This window comes from Nelumbo nucifera, chromosome 7 (assembly GCF_055504915.1).
Source record: "Nelumbo nucifera cultivar China Antique chromosome 7, China Antique-T2T, whole genome shotgun sequence".
NCBI classification, from domain to species: domain Eukaryota; kingdom Viridiplantae; phylum Streptophyta; class Magnoliopsida; order Proteales; family Nelumbonaceae; genus Nelumbo; species Nelumbo nucifera.
In genome coordinates, this window is record NC_142655.1 from 60,645,251 (window position 1) to 60,659,579 (window position 14,329).

Sequence of the window (14,329 nt, forward strand, 5' to 3'; positions counted from 1 at the left end):
AAGAGAGAGAGAGAGAGGTCGGAGTTAAAAGGGGGTTACTGCTGCCGTCGCCTAGAGGAAGAAGAGAGATGGGAGTTCAGAGGGCATTGCCGTCTTCGTCGTCGTTGTCGTCATCCAGAGGAAGAAGAGAGAGAGAAAGATTGGACTTCAAAGGGAGTTGCCGCCACCGTTGCCCCTATTCAGTTCCCTCATACCACTTTAGTTTCCACCACCGCCGCCGCGCCAATTTGGTTCACTTGTTCTCTACTTCAACAAAGCAACCCCAATGTTGAAGAAGAAAGAGGATGAAGGGTGTGCCGGTTCACTCGTTCTCTGCTTTAGTTTTCTTTTATTCTTTTTTTGTTCTTGATTGTGAAAAGATTGATAGATGCTTTACTTTTTTTTTTGGTTTTTTTAGTTCTTTTGTATATTGCGGATACGGTGCAGTTCTCTCTGTGATATGATGTTGATGGAGATTGTGGGTGGAAGATAGAGGGAAGAGAGAGAGGTCGAAGGAGAAAGGTGATCTGGTGTTGATGGAAATTGTGGGAGGAAGATAGAGGGAAGAGAGAAAGGTTGGAGGAGGAAGGGTGTGTTGGGTCGAAAAGGAAGGGGATAGGGGTAGCATTGGGTTTTAAAAATTTTTAAACATCACGTGGTGTCACGTGTTTATAGGTTTTGACGGAATATTAATGGATGTTAATGGCAAGGTTCAAAGTATCGATATGTTGTTAGACAGTGTATGCCCTTAGCTCCAATCAGAATGATGTACATTATGACATTTAATGTAAATGAATAAAGTACAGATTTGATTCATGTTATTATGGTGTGTTTCTATGTAATACCCTTAAATTGGACACATATGAGACTCGTGTTAATTGAGAATCTTCACAGCCGTTGGATAGAGTTGGGGAGGTTTATCCTGTCAAGGCTGACACTGATGTGCCGCCAAGTTGGTTGGAGTGGCTTGTCTCAGTTGCCAGGGTGAGACATGAGGTACATGTAGTGTAGGTTTTCTTGAAACCCTGAAACGGACCAGAATTCCAGTATTGCCCTGGACCTTGGAGATAGATGGGCAAAACTAGAATGTTACACCTGACCCCTAGACTCGATTATGATACTGCACTAGGTGTCGGATTAGGCTATTTTTGATATGCCAATCAGTGAGATCCTTAGAGGGGGCCAAAACCTAGGTATGTTGGGACAGTCCGAGAATTCATCTAAGTGGGTGATCATAGTGACAGGACCAGCCCCTTTGTCAGACAATGTGAATGATCAGGGATGCACTCTCTGATGGAAACCAAAAGTGCTGGCAACCGATTTCAACCGTTGAAATTTGTTTTGCAAAATATATATATAGAGATATACATATATATATATATATATTATGGTTTCAAAATGTTTGCAAAATGTTTTAATTCCCGGAATCCATGTGAGTATAGAGTGCAGCACTGTACCTTGCAGTCGAGGGAGAGGTCCTCTCTTACCGGGTAGTGTTTGATCATTATGGGCTGAGAGGTTAAGTGTAAGACCATTGAGGGTAATGCCTGATGGGCTAATCTTGCATCTGCCCATAGTCCTTGGGTTTTTATAAGGTGGATTGACCCAAGGACCATTTAGTGTAAATGTTGGGCCCATTAAGAGCCCATGGTGATGGGCTCAGGGGTTCACTGTGTCCTACAGTGAATTCGGTGAGGCCTTGTAACAAAGGCTGGGTTGAACCCATGTGGCTGATGTGTAGATCAATGTTTGGGTCCCACGCCATACAATGATATACAACTGGGCAGCAGTTTGGAGAAAAAGTGAGCACATGGACTTAATGGGCCTAAAGCCCAATTCAAACTGGTTTAATATGATTAATTAAAGAGGGGTGGTTCTAGGATTTAGATCAGTAGATAGGATAAGGGATTGTCTCTATCCATTCAGAGGGTCCAGATCCAAATAGAGATTTGGATCAGGAAACTCCTAATTAGATTAGGAGGGCTGATCTTTATCTGTAGATAAGATAAGAGATTATCCTTATCTCTTAAAGAGAGTCCAGATCCAAATACAAGATTTGGATTAACAAATTCCTAATGGGATTAGGAGAACCTCTTTTTAAGGCTATAAATAGAGGAGGAGGGCGAACCCCAATTAACCCATCAGATTACTAATACAAGAGAGAAGACAGCTACAGTTAGACTGGCACCATCTTCTGCTCTTGCCTTCTTCTATTGCTGCCGCCATTGCCAGTTCGATTTCCACCTGTAGGAGCGATTAAGAAAGGTTCTTGATATTAGTTTTTGGAAGAAAAACTGATCTGAAGTCGTGCTCACTCGCCCTTCATCAGATTCTTGGAGAAGAATTTGTTTCTTGCTAAAGAACCACCCTATTGATTCTGCTCCACCCTACGCTGTGTCATCTTCAGTGGGATCAGTCTTTGGTGATCTCCTTGGGCGTGAACACCTTCATTGGGAGTTACTACTACTCTGTATCAGGTATTTCCCTTTCCTACCTTTTGGTTTTAGATCTGGTCTGGTTTAGGGTTCAAGATTAATCATTGAAAATGCAGTTTTCTAAAATAGGGAATGTGATTCCCACATGGGAGAGAGAGAAATTTTTGCAATTTCGCCCAACCTACCTGCAGGGTTCAGCCATCCATATGATGGATCTCTCATCCATTCAGTGGTATCAGAGCCAGTTTCAAATCTTGAATCGAATTTGGCCAGATTTGAAACTACGCAAATGGGTAGAAGGCGTTGTACCCGATTTGCACAGATAAGAGATTTTCTGGGAAATCGGTTCCCAGATTAAGGGCGAATGATCTGAAATTAAATATTTTATATATTTAGAACTGTTCTTTATATTTATCTTGATTTATGGGTTGTTCGTACGATGGAGATCATAATCTTGATTGGCGCAAGAAATTTGCGCTTTGTAGTTCTTTTACATTCTGGTATGTAATTATTATTTTTATTTTCTAGACTGAATGTATAGCAATTCGATTTGATGTAATATTAATAGAAAATTAGGGTTTTTTTATTTTATTTCACTCAAGATCGAAGCTGATTGCGCAGAAGGAAGAATTTTCGCAGATTAAGGTTCGCCCATCTATGATTTGCAGTTTGAGAAACTGCAAGTTGTGAACTAACCTCAGTTTTATAGGGTAGCAGGTCTGCGAACAGCCCTAGTACTGATTCTTGAATGTCTTTTATCAGAAATTTAATTTCAGATCAATTCTTAAATTAAAATCTTGAATTAAAAACCAAACCCTAGACTCATTCGAACCAGATTGGACCAAACTGGTTGGACCGAATCTGTGGTTCGATGGGGGCTGTTCTCAGCCCTAATTTTTTACTCTTAGGTCAAGGGATTGATAGTTAATTGCAAGATCTAATTCGGCCCACACCTGTAAAGCCCAGTTTTAGTGTGTTAAAACTGCTTAAGCCCATTAATTGCATAAAAACTATATGGACCGAACTGTTCTTTGCTATTCAGTCCATATACCTAGATAATATTAATCAGTAATATTATGAATTATTAAGGACTTTAATAATGAGTTTTACAGATATTAATTGATTGGATCAATTTTATCCCTGCATGTGATGTATGGATGTGTGATGTGCAACGTTCATGAGCCATAAGTGCTTGGCCCATGCTGATACGATAGTGGCTCTTGCACACACCATGGCTGAATGCACATCATTGCCATCGTGTCCATAAAGATCATTGGATGATCTCCCTTCACGGTGAGCCCCACACCTCGTGCAGAAGCCTAGCCGTTTAGGGCCCACCTAAATCTGGCTTTATGAAAGTCAGTGGGAGCCACTTTGGTTTGACCTAAATTAAACTAGGGCGTAACTTTTGTTCCCTCCTGAAATATGAGTGCATGTGATAGGGAGATTCATATGATGAACTCTCTAAAGGCCTTCCATCATTAGCATGAAGATGGGTCATTCAGTAATGAGGAAATGCACTATAAAATTGGGTTATCCATTTGCTGCTGAATTTGTTGGAATATTTCATAAGATGATAGGGGCGTCATAGGCCGATGTGGGAGGGGCCTATCCTAGAATGGAAGACTCTATCACGGTGCCTTGGTATTCATGAGTATGATGGGTGAGCACTCACTAGACAGAAAGGTTTAACCTAAAATGGCAATGAACCTTGTCTGACAGAGGCCAAAGGGAAAGCTCATCCGATGAGTGGAAATGATCATTCACAAAAAGGTGGCGGGGTTATGCAACTGAAATAGTTGGCTCGATGCACCCTATGTGATTTCTCGCATTTCCAGAGACATAATTCGCAGTCTCCGTCACTGAGATAGGAGGGGAATCTCAGAGATGAACAAATGGGAATGAAACATAGATTAAAAGCCATATCTATGTGGATAACATGAACCAAATTAAGTTGTGGACTAATATTTTCCTTTTATCAGAAATGGCAAACGGACAATTCGCTAAACTATTGGATGACAACAAACTAAAAGGCCCAAACTGTGCTGATTGATACCATAACCTTATGCTGGTCCTCACTTCAGAGAAGTTGAACAAAGTAGCTAAGAATCCTGCCCCAGAACGTCCGGGTGATAGGGCTTCTGAGGCCCGTAGGAGGGACTACCAGGAATGGGAAGAGAAAAATTCCCTAACCCGCTGCTACATCATAGCCTCCTTGGATAATCCGATGCAGCGACAGTTTGATCAGATCGAATTGTCCAAGGATATCTTGGATAGTCTAAGGATGATGTATGAAGAGCATAATCGTTTTACTCGGCAGAAGGTCTTGAAGCAGTTCATGACCGCGCAGATGTCCAAGAACCAACAGGTTCATGACCATTGTCTTAAGATGATGGGTTACATTAATGAACTTGAGGCTCTTGGATCCGGGCTTGACCATGTCACGAAGGTGGACACCATCCTAAATTCTCTGCCTCCTTCCTTCAATCAATTCATCATGAAATACAACATGAACAAGCTAAATGTTAGCATCCAGGAACTTAGCAATATGTTGTAGAGGGCTGAGGAACTGATTAAGAAGGATGAGCCCATTGCTATGCTTGTTGAAGCCAGCAAATCAGGCAAGAAGAAGGGGAAGGCAAAGAGAAAGCCTCAGAAGAAAGTTGCTAAGTCCAAAAGGCAGAAGAAAGACAGAGCATCAATTGCTTGTCACTTCTGCAAGCAGACCGACCACTAGAAAGAGGAACTGTCCTCAGTACCTAGAATCTAAGTGACAAGGTAATTTTGAATCCTGTGTCATAGAAACCAAGTTGTTGGTAACTTCTGCTTCCTGGTATATTGACTCCGGGGCTTCGACTCATGCATGTAACTCACTGTAGAGGTTCAGGATAAGTAGAAGACTGAGTGACGGAGAAGTAATTCTTTACTTGGAGACTTCTGCAAGTGTTGCAACTACAACTATAGGAACTGTAAAGTTAATTTTCAGAGAAGGAACTATTGTACTAAAAGATTGTCTTTATGTACAGAATTTGAGAAGAAATTTGATTCCTGTTTCAAAACTGTGTGCGGATGGATATTCTGTTCTTTTGAGTAATACAATTACTATCAAAAGAAATAACAAATTTCTCGCATACAGAGAACTTGAGAATGGTCTCTATGTTCTCCATCATTCTCTAGAAGCTAACATAGCCGAAACTACGTCGGATGACATCCCTAAGAAAAGAACCCGTGATATAGTTAATCCCACCTATCTGTGGCATTACCAACTTGGCCATATTAACATAGATCGTATCACAAGGTTGGTAAATGATGGTCCTTTGGATTTTCTAACTGTAGAAGATCTTCCAACCTGTGAACCTTGCCTTCAGGTTAAGATGACAAAACGACCATTTAACGGTAAGCCTGAAAGATGTACAGGCACGCTTGACCTTATACATACTGATGTATGTGGTTCCATGAGTGTTAGGACACGTAACCAGCACATTTATTTCATAACATTCACTGATGATTACTCTCGGTATGGTTACGTGTACCTAATAAGACACAAGTCTGAATCCTTTGAAAAGTTCAGAGAGTTCAGACAAGAGGTCGAGAAACAGTTAGGGAGAGAAATTAAGACCCTTCGATCGGATTGAGGTGCCGAGTATCTCTCTAACGAATTCAGGGACTACTTAAAGGCCAATGGGATAGTATCACAGCTAGCTCCTCCTGCTACACAACAGCTAAACGGTGTGTTAGAGAGGAGGAACCAGACTTTATTGGATATGGTCCGATCAGTTCTCGTACACTCAGAGTTACCCACATCCTTTTGGGGTTATGCATTAGAGACTACGGTATAAAAGTTGAATCGGGTTCCAACCAAATCAGTTCCGAAGACTCCCTATGAGCTTTGGACCGGAAAGAAACCAAGTGTGAGACACTTGAAGATTTGGGGTTGTCTGACATATGTTAAAAGAATGAGTGCGGACAAATTGGAGTTCAAGAGCAGCCATTGCCTATTCGTAGGCTACCCCAAAGGCTCTATGGGTTACATATTCTATGACACAGGAGAACATAAGGTGTTTTGTAGTCGAAATGCCCATTTCTTGGAAAATGATTACATCTTGAACAATCATCATTAGGAAGTTGTTCTTGATGAGGAGAGCTCAGGGGTAGTGGGAGGTGTCCCACAAGTTCCAGGTAATGACCAACCTAGAAGATCTACCCGGGTTTCCAGGCCTCCAGTCCGTTTCGGCTATGACTAGGATAGCTACTTGGTGGAAGCCATGACTAGTGAGGAGGATCCCGCGACTTATACGGAAGCTATGTTGGACATAGATTCCTTGAAGTGGGTACATGCCATGAGAGCTGAGATGGACTCAATGGAGACCAATGGAGTCTGGACTCTAGCAGATTCACCCCTTGAGGTAAAAGCAATTGGTTGCAAATGAATCTATAAGAGGAAGAAGAGCCCCGATGGTAAGGTTGAGACCTACAAGGCTCATCTTGTGGCGAAAGGGTATACTCAGAAAGAAGGAATCAATTATGAGGAAACCTTTTCGCCCGTGGCCATGCTTAAATCCATTAGGATCCTGCTAGTTGTAGCAGCGTATCATGATTACGAGATTTGGCAAATGGATGTCAAAACTGCGTTCCTGAATGGAGATCTTAGTGAAGATATCTATATGTAGCAACTGCAAGGTTTCATAGCTGCGGGTCAGGAACACATGGTATGCAAATTAAATCGATCCATATATGGACTTAAGCAAGCTTCTAGGAGTTGGAACATCTGGTTTGACTCTACCGTCAAAAAGTTTGACTTTGAGCAAAATTTGGATGAGCCCTGTGTTTACAGGAAATCCAATGGGAATAAGGTTACGTTCCTGGTTCTGTATGTAAATGGCATTCTATTCATTGGGAATGATGTAGGAATGTTGACTACGGTGAAAGTATGGCTTTCACAGCAATTCTCCATGAAAGATCTTGGAGAAGCCTCATATATACTAGGTCTTCGACTCTATAGAGATAGATCGAAAAGGATAATAGGATTATCCAAATCTGCTTATATTGACAAGATAGTCAAAAGATACATCATTGAGAACTCCAAGAAAGGAAATGTTCCTTTCAGGCATGGAGTCACTCTCTCCAAGGGCATGTCTCCCAAGACACCTGAGGAGATTGAGGGCATGAAGGACGTTCCCTATGCGTCAGCCGTGGGGAGCATCGTGTTTGCCATGCTGTGTACTCGTCCTGACTTCGCTCAGGCAGTGAGTGTGGTAAGAAGATTCCAGGCCAACCCAGGGCAGGAGCATTGGACTGCCATGAAAAACATACTAAAGTACCTTCGAAGGACAAAAGAGTTTTGTCTGGTATTCGATGGTAGTTCACTACACATCTAGGGGTCTACATCTGGGTATGTTTTCATGATAGGATCGTGTGTTGTTTGCTGGAAAAGTAGCAAATAGGGGTCTTGAGTAGTAAGAATAACAGTCCACAACCCAAGCCGAACACATTGTCGTAAGTGAGGTTGCCTTATGAATGAAGGTGTTCATTATGGAATTTGGAATTTGGCACATCACCCATTCCATTGTTATGTGACAACACTGGATCTAAGGGAGATTGATGTTAAAAGGTATTATCAGCGGAGAATGTGGTAGACCCATTGACTAAGCCATTGACACAGAAAGTGTTTGAGAAACACGTGGAAAGTCTGGGACTCCGGCTTGTACCAGATTGGACCTAAGTGCAAGTGGGAGCTGTTAGACGGTGTATGCCCTTAGCTCCAATCAGAATGATGTACATTATGACATTTAATGTAAATGAATAAAGTACAGATTTGATTCATGTTATTATGGTGTGTTTCTGTGTAATACCTTAAACTGGACACATATGAGACTTGTGTTAGTTTAGAATCTTCACATCCGTTTGATAGATCTAGGGAGATTTATCCTGCCAAGGCTGACACTGATGTGCCGCCAAGTTGGTTGGGGTGGCTTATCTCAGCTGCCAGGGTGAGACCTGAGGTACATGCAGTGTGGGTTTTCTTGAAACCCTGAACCGGACCAGATTCCAGTATTGCCCTGGACCTTAGAGATAGATGGACAAAACTGGAATGTTACACCTGACCCCTAGACTTGATTATGATACTGCACTAGGTGTCGGATTGGGCTGTCTTTGATATGCCAATCAGTGAGATCCTTAGAAGGGGTCAAAACCTGGGTATGTTGGGACAGTCCGAGAGTTCATCTGAGTAGGTGATCATAGTGATAGGATCAGCCCCTTTATCGGACAAAGTGAATGATCAGGGATGCACTCTCTCTGATGGAAAGCAAAGCTGTCGGCAACCGATTTCAACCGTTGAAATTTGTTTTGCAAAATATATTTATATAGAGATATACATATATATTATAGTTTCAAAATGTTTGCAAAAGGTTTTAATTCCGGGATCCATGTGAGTAGAGAGTGCAGCACTGTACCTTGCAGTCAAGGGAGAGGTCCTCTCTTGTCGGGTAGTGTTTGATCATTATGGGCTGAGAGGTTAAGTGGAAGACCATTGAGGGTAATACCTGATGGGCTAATCTTGTATCTGCCCACAGTCCTTGGGTTTTTATAAGGTGGCTTGACCCAATGACCATTTAGTATAAATGTTGGGCCCATTAAGAGCCCATGGTGATGGATTCAGCGGTTCACTGTCACCTATAGTGAATTCGGCTAGGCCTTGTAACAGAGGCTGGGATGAATCCATGTGGCTGATGTGTAGATCATGTTTGGGTCCCACGCCATACAAGGATACCCAACTAGGCAGCAGTTTGGAGGAAAAGTGAGCACATGGACTTAATGGGCCTAAAGCCCAATTCGAACTGGTTTAATATGATTAATTAAAGAGGGGCGGTTTTGGGATTTAGATCAACAGATAGGATAAGGGGTTGTCTCTATCCACTCAGAGAGTCCAGATCCAAATAGAGATTTGGATCAGGAAACTCCTAATTAGATTAGGAGGGCTGATATTTATCTACAAATAAGATAAGGGATTATCCTTATCTCTTAAAGAGAGTCCAGATCCAAATACAAGATTTGGATTAGGAAACTCCTAATGGGATTTGGAGAACCTCTCTTTAAGGCTATAAATATAGGAGGAGGGCAAACCCCAATTAAACCATCAGATTACTAATACAAGAGAGAAGACAGTTGCAATTGAACTAACACCATCTTCTGCTCTTGCCTTCTCCTATTGCTGTCGCCATTGCCAGTTCGATCTCCACCTGTAGGAGTGATCAAGAAAGGTTATTGATATCCGTTTTTGGAAGAAAAATTGATATAAAGTTGTGCTCACTCGCCCTCCATCAGATTCTTGGAGAAGATTCAATTTCTTGCTGAAGAACCACCCTGTTGATTATGCTCCACCCTACACTGTGTCATCTTCAGTGGGAGTAGTCTTTGGTGATCTCCTTAGGCGTGAACACCTTCATTGGGAGTTACTACTACTCTGTATCAGGTATTTCCCTCTCCTACCTTTGTGTTTTAGATCTGATCTGGTTTAAGGTTCAAGATTAATCATTGAAAATGCAGTTTTCTAAAATAGGGAATGCGATTCTCACATGGGAGAGAGAAATTTTTGAAATTCGCCCAACCTACCTGCAGAGTTCGGCCATCCATATGATGGATCTCTCATCCCTTCATATGTATCGGCCCGTGTCGATACTTTGAACATTTTAATGGTAAGAGTAGAGTTAGTCAATTGTCAGAAATAGTAAAATAGCATTTATCAATTTTCAAACAGTAAAAGTATACTTAGTCAATTAACTAAACCATAAGAATAGTTTAAGAAATTTATCCTTTCTTTAATTAGTTCTATTAGGAATAGACAAAATTGTTATAGAGGTCTAAGACCTAAAGAAGCAAATCTCCATATAAATGATCTATGGAACACCATTAATTGCTCATACAAGTGCAATGCATACATGTGCTCAGAACGCATAGTTGTGTTGATCTAATAGTAGTATATTGGGCCGACTATTGGCTTTTGAGTAATGTTTTTGACTTTTTAATGTTGGTTGAATAAATCGTTATTTTGATTGATGTGGCCAAATGCATGGCCTTTCATGTTATTTGAATATTTCTGGGTTCAAGTAGAGATTAGTGCGTGAGCCAAATTTCACAAGTTCAGTGTGCATGTGGCAGCAATCTGCATTAATTGATATTTTGAACCAAGAGCAAATGAAATATTGGCTCATAAATAGTACCACCGAACCTTCTATTGGTGATTTTTACCAAACTTTCATTTGCATATGACAGACTGGTTTCTTGCATTCTTTTGCCATCGAGGCCTGTTGGTATTCATCAGAAGTAATGGAAGCAGTTATCCTAATTTCAATAGGTGCAGGTCATGTAAATCCATTTTAGGCTGATTTAGATTTTCTTAAGACCTTTCTTAACAAATCAAGCCAAGAGGATGAACAAAACAGATTTGGCACAACATGTCCATTTTAAATGATGGTTGTGTGATAGATATATGGGATTATATATAGGTCCCTTCGCGTCATAATACCTGTTTTACATATATGGCTAGGTGTCATTATTAATTAAATTAATCGAATTAATGTTTCATTACTGAAAACTTAATTAACTAACTAATTGCTATTAGCTAATCATATCGCATCATGATACATGTAGGCATGACTAGGGGTGTCAATGGACCGGTTTTGGGTTGGATTCCGTCCAAATCAAAATCCATTCGGATGGATTGGACGGACCGATAAGACATATTGAATTTGGACAGACTGGACGGACCAATATGACATATTGGATTGGATCCGGTCCGCCCATAATGAATTTATATTGGATTGAGTCAATATCTAGTCCATTGATAAACGATAAGAACATAGATGTTAATGGACCAGGTTTGAGTTGAAACCAATCTAAATTAACAGGAATTTGAATAGATTGAATAGTCTCTGGACTAGTACAATGTGGTCCAAAATATTCGTTGGGAAAATGTTATGAACTTATCACGGGTTTTAGGTTCGAGGAGCATCGTAGTGTTAAATGTGTCGAAATGGGATATCTGATGGATGTTGGCTAAATCATGGAATTTAGGGCTGAAATCTTGTGTGATTGTTTGTTTGAGGGCTTTGTTTCACGTGATGGAGTTTGATCGGGGATCAAGTATGGTGATGTGGTATAATCAAGATCATTGAAAGGGAATCATGTAGATGTAACGGTGGATTTATGGGCATTTGGACTAAAATTTGGTTTCTTAGGGTTCATGTATGTTTTAAAGTGATTGGTGTGGTCCGATCGGGCATCTGGAACGTAGGAGATGGGTTAAAGACGGGATCGAGCAAAAATTGGGTGTTAACAACTGCCCCTCTTTGTTGAGGTAGCGAGCTACTGAACAACAAAGAAAAAAAAGAAGCACCTAGAGGTTTTTGTGAGGGACACCTAGAGGTTAGGGGAGGAGATTTTTCTATCAGAATTTTGATCAAGGTCGAAGTTGACCGGATTTGATAATTTTTGAATTTGATCTTTAGAATACTTGTGACTTTGGAAAGCCTGATTTTGAATTTTATCATCTAATGATTTTTTTGTATTTGATGAGTCTTATTCTTGATTTTTAGTAACTTTGATGATTTGATTTAACTCAATTTTTTATATTGGTAACTTCTGTTGATCATTTTAATTTGAAAATTTTGAGGTTTGTTATTTAATGAATTTGATTGGATAATTTCGAACTTGATAGCTTGGATATTTGATGAATTTTTTATTCGATAACCTAAATGAATTTGATTGTTTGATTTGATTTTTTATATTTGGTACTTTGGTATTTAATGATTTGATGAATTGGATAGTTTTGATATTTTTGATTTTTGATATTTGATGAATTTGATATTTGATGATTTGATTTGATATTTTATGAATGTAATGAAATCATAATTTTGATATTTGATTTTGATTTGATGTTTGATGAATTTGTTATTGTATATTTGATGATTTGATATTTGATTTTGATTTGAGGTTAGATGAATTTGTTATTGGATATTTGATGATTTGATAATTTTGATATTTGATGAATTTGAAAATTTGATATTTGATGAATTTGAAAATTTGATATTTGATGAATTTGAAAATTTGATATTTGATGATTTGATTTTGATTTGATATTTGATGAATTTGACAATTTGATGATTTGATTTTGATTTGATATTTGACGATTTGATGATTTGATAATTTTGATATTTGATGATTTGATGATTTGATAATTTTGATATTTGAAGAATTTGATATTTGATTTTGATATTTTGATTTTGCTTTGATATTTGATGAATTGGTTTTGATGTTTGTTGAATTTGATATTTGATATTTGATTATTTGATGATTTGATTTTGATATTTGATATTTTCTGAATTTGATACTTGATATTTGATGATTTGATAATTTTGATATTTGATGAATTTGATAATTTGATTTTTATATTTTGATATTTGATATTTGATGAATTCGATGATTTGGTTTTGATATTTGATATTTGATATTTGATAATTTGATGATTTGATTTTGATTTGATATTTGATGATTTGATAATTTTAATATTTGTTGAATTTGGTGATTTGATTTTGATATTTGATATTTGATGAATTTGATGAATTGATTTTGATATTTGATTATTTAATGATTTCATAATTTTGATAATTGATGAATTTGATGATTTGGTTTTGATATTTGATATTCGATAATTCTTTATAAATTTGATAATTTGATTTTGATATTTGATGATTTGATATTGATGAATTTGATGACTTTGATGTTTGATGAATTTGATATTTGATGATTTGATAGTTTTTATATTTGATGAATTTGATGATTTGATTTTGATATTTGATATTTGATAATTTATGAATTTGATATTTTTGATCTTTGGTGATGGTATTTGATTTTGTTTTTAATTTTAGGATTTTATTATCGTTGCTCTTTTTTTTTTTTTTTTTTTTTTTGGGGGGGGGGGGGGGAAGAATGTTGCGGGTGCATAACCTTAGAAAAGGGGCAAGGTCAAGGTTAACTCTATCCAGTCGTGAACCCTTACATAGCCTTGGTCCAACCTTAGTTTCGCTGTAATTCTTAGAATTAGGAGGTGTATCAAACACTAAAGTAAGGTTTTTTCGAGAACTAAAGAAGAAGAAGACTTTGCACTCATACGAATAGAGGAGAGAACCTACTAACGATACGATTCCCGGACCTACTGATAAGCCTGGGTGTCGCTTAATTGTTGCGCACCAGAGCCATTACTGGTTTTCATCCAGGCCGACGAAATTGGATCTTGCCATGACCTGATGCTTTTACTCAAAGCGTCCTTTTGGGTTTTCACTCTCCCCTTTCAAGCTGTGTGATTGCTTGTTATTTCTCTCCACTCACTCCTTCTCCCATCATTTCCACAAGGGGATGGGGAGATGCTTTCTTTGTCATCCGATTCTATGTTCCTATTTTTATCTTTGATTAGGGAGCTCTTAGTACTAGGACGAAATGTGGCTAAGGCTCAAGGGTATGTGGGCTATTAACACAACTTGGTTCATGGGTTATCAGGAAGTTGAAATTCTTAAAACCTTCTTAATTTTTCCCTTTTCTTCCTCTTTTACTTTCTCCATTTTTTTTCTTTTCCTTCATAATCTTTTCTTTTTCTCTTTGCTTCTTTTCTTCTTCTTCTTCCTCTTTTTTTTTTCTTCTTTACTTCCTTTAATTCCTTCATCTCTTTTTCTTTTATTTTGCATTACCTTCGAGGACTGCTAGTATCCAAATATTGGGACATTCAAGGAAAATGTCACTAAGCTCAACTGTCTAACTAGTGAATTATTATAAATGTATTGGACAAAAGGAATGGTAACAGAAAATGACCAAAGATGGCCTCCCTTCATTTCATTGATAAAAATGGAATGAATTACAAT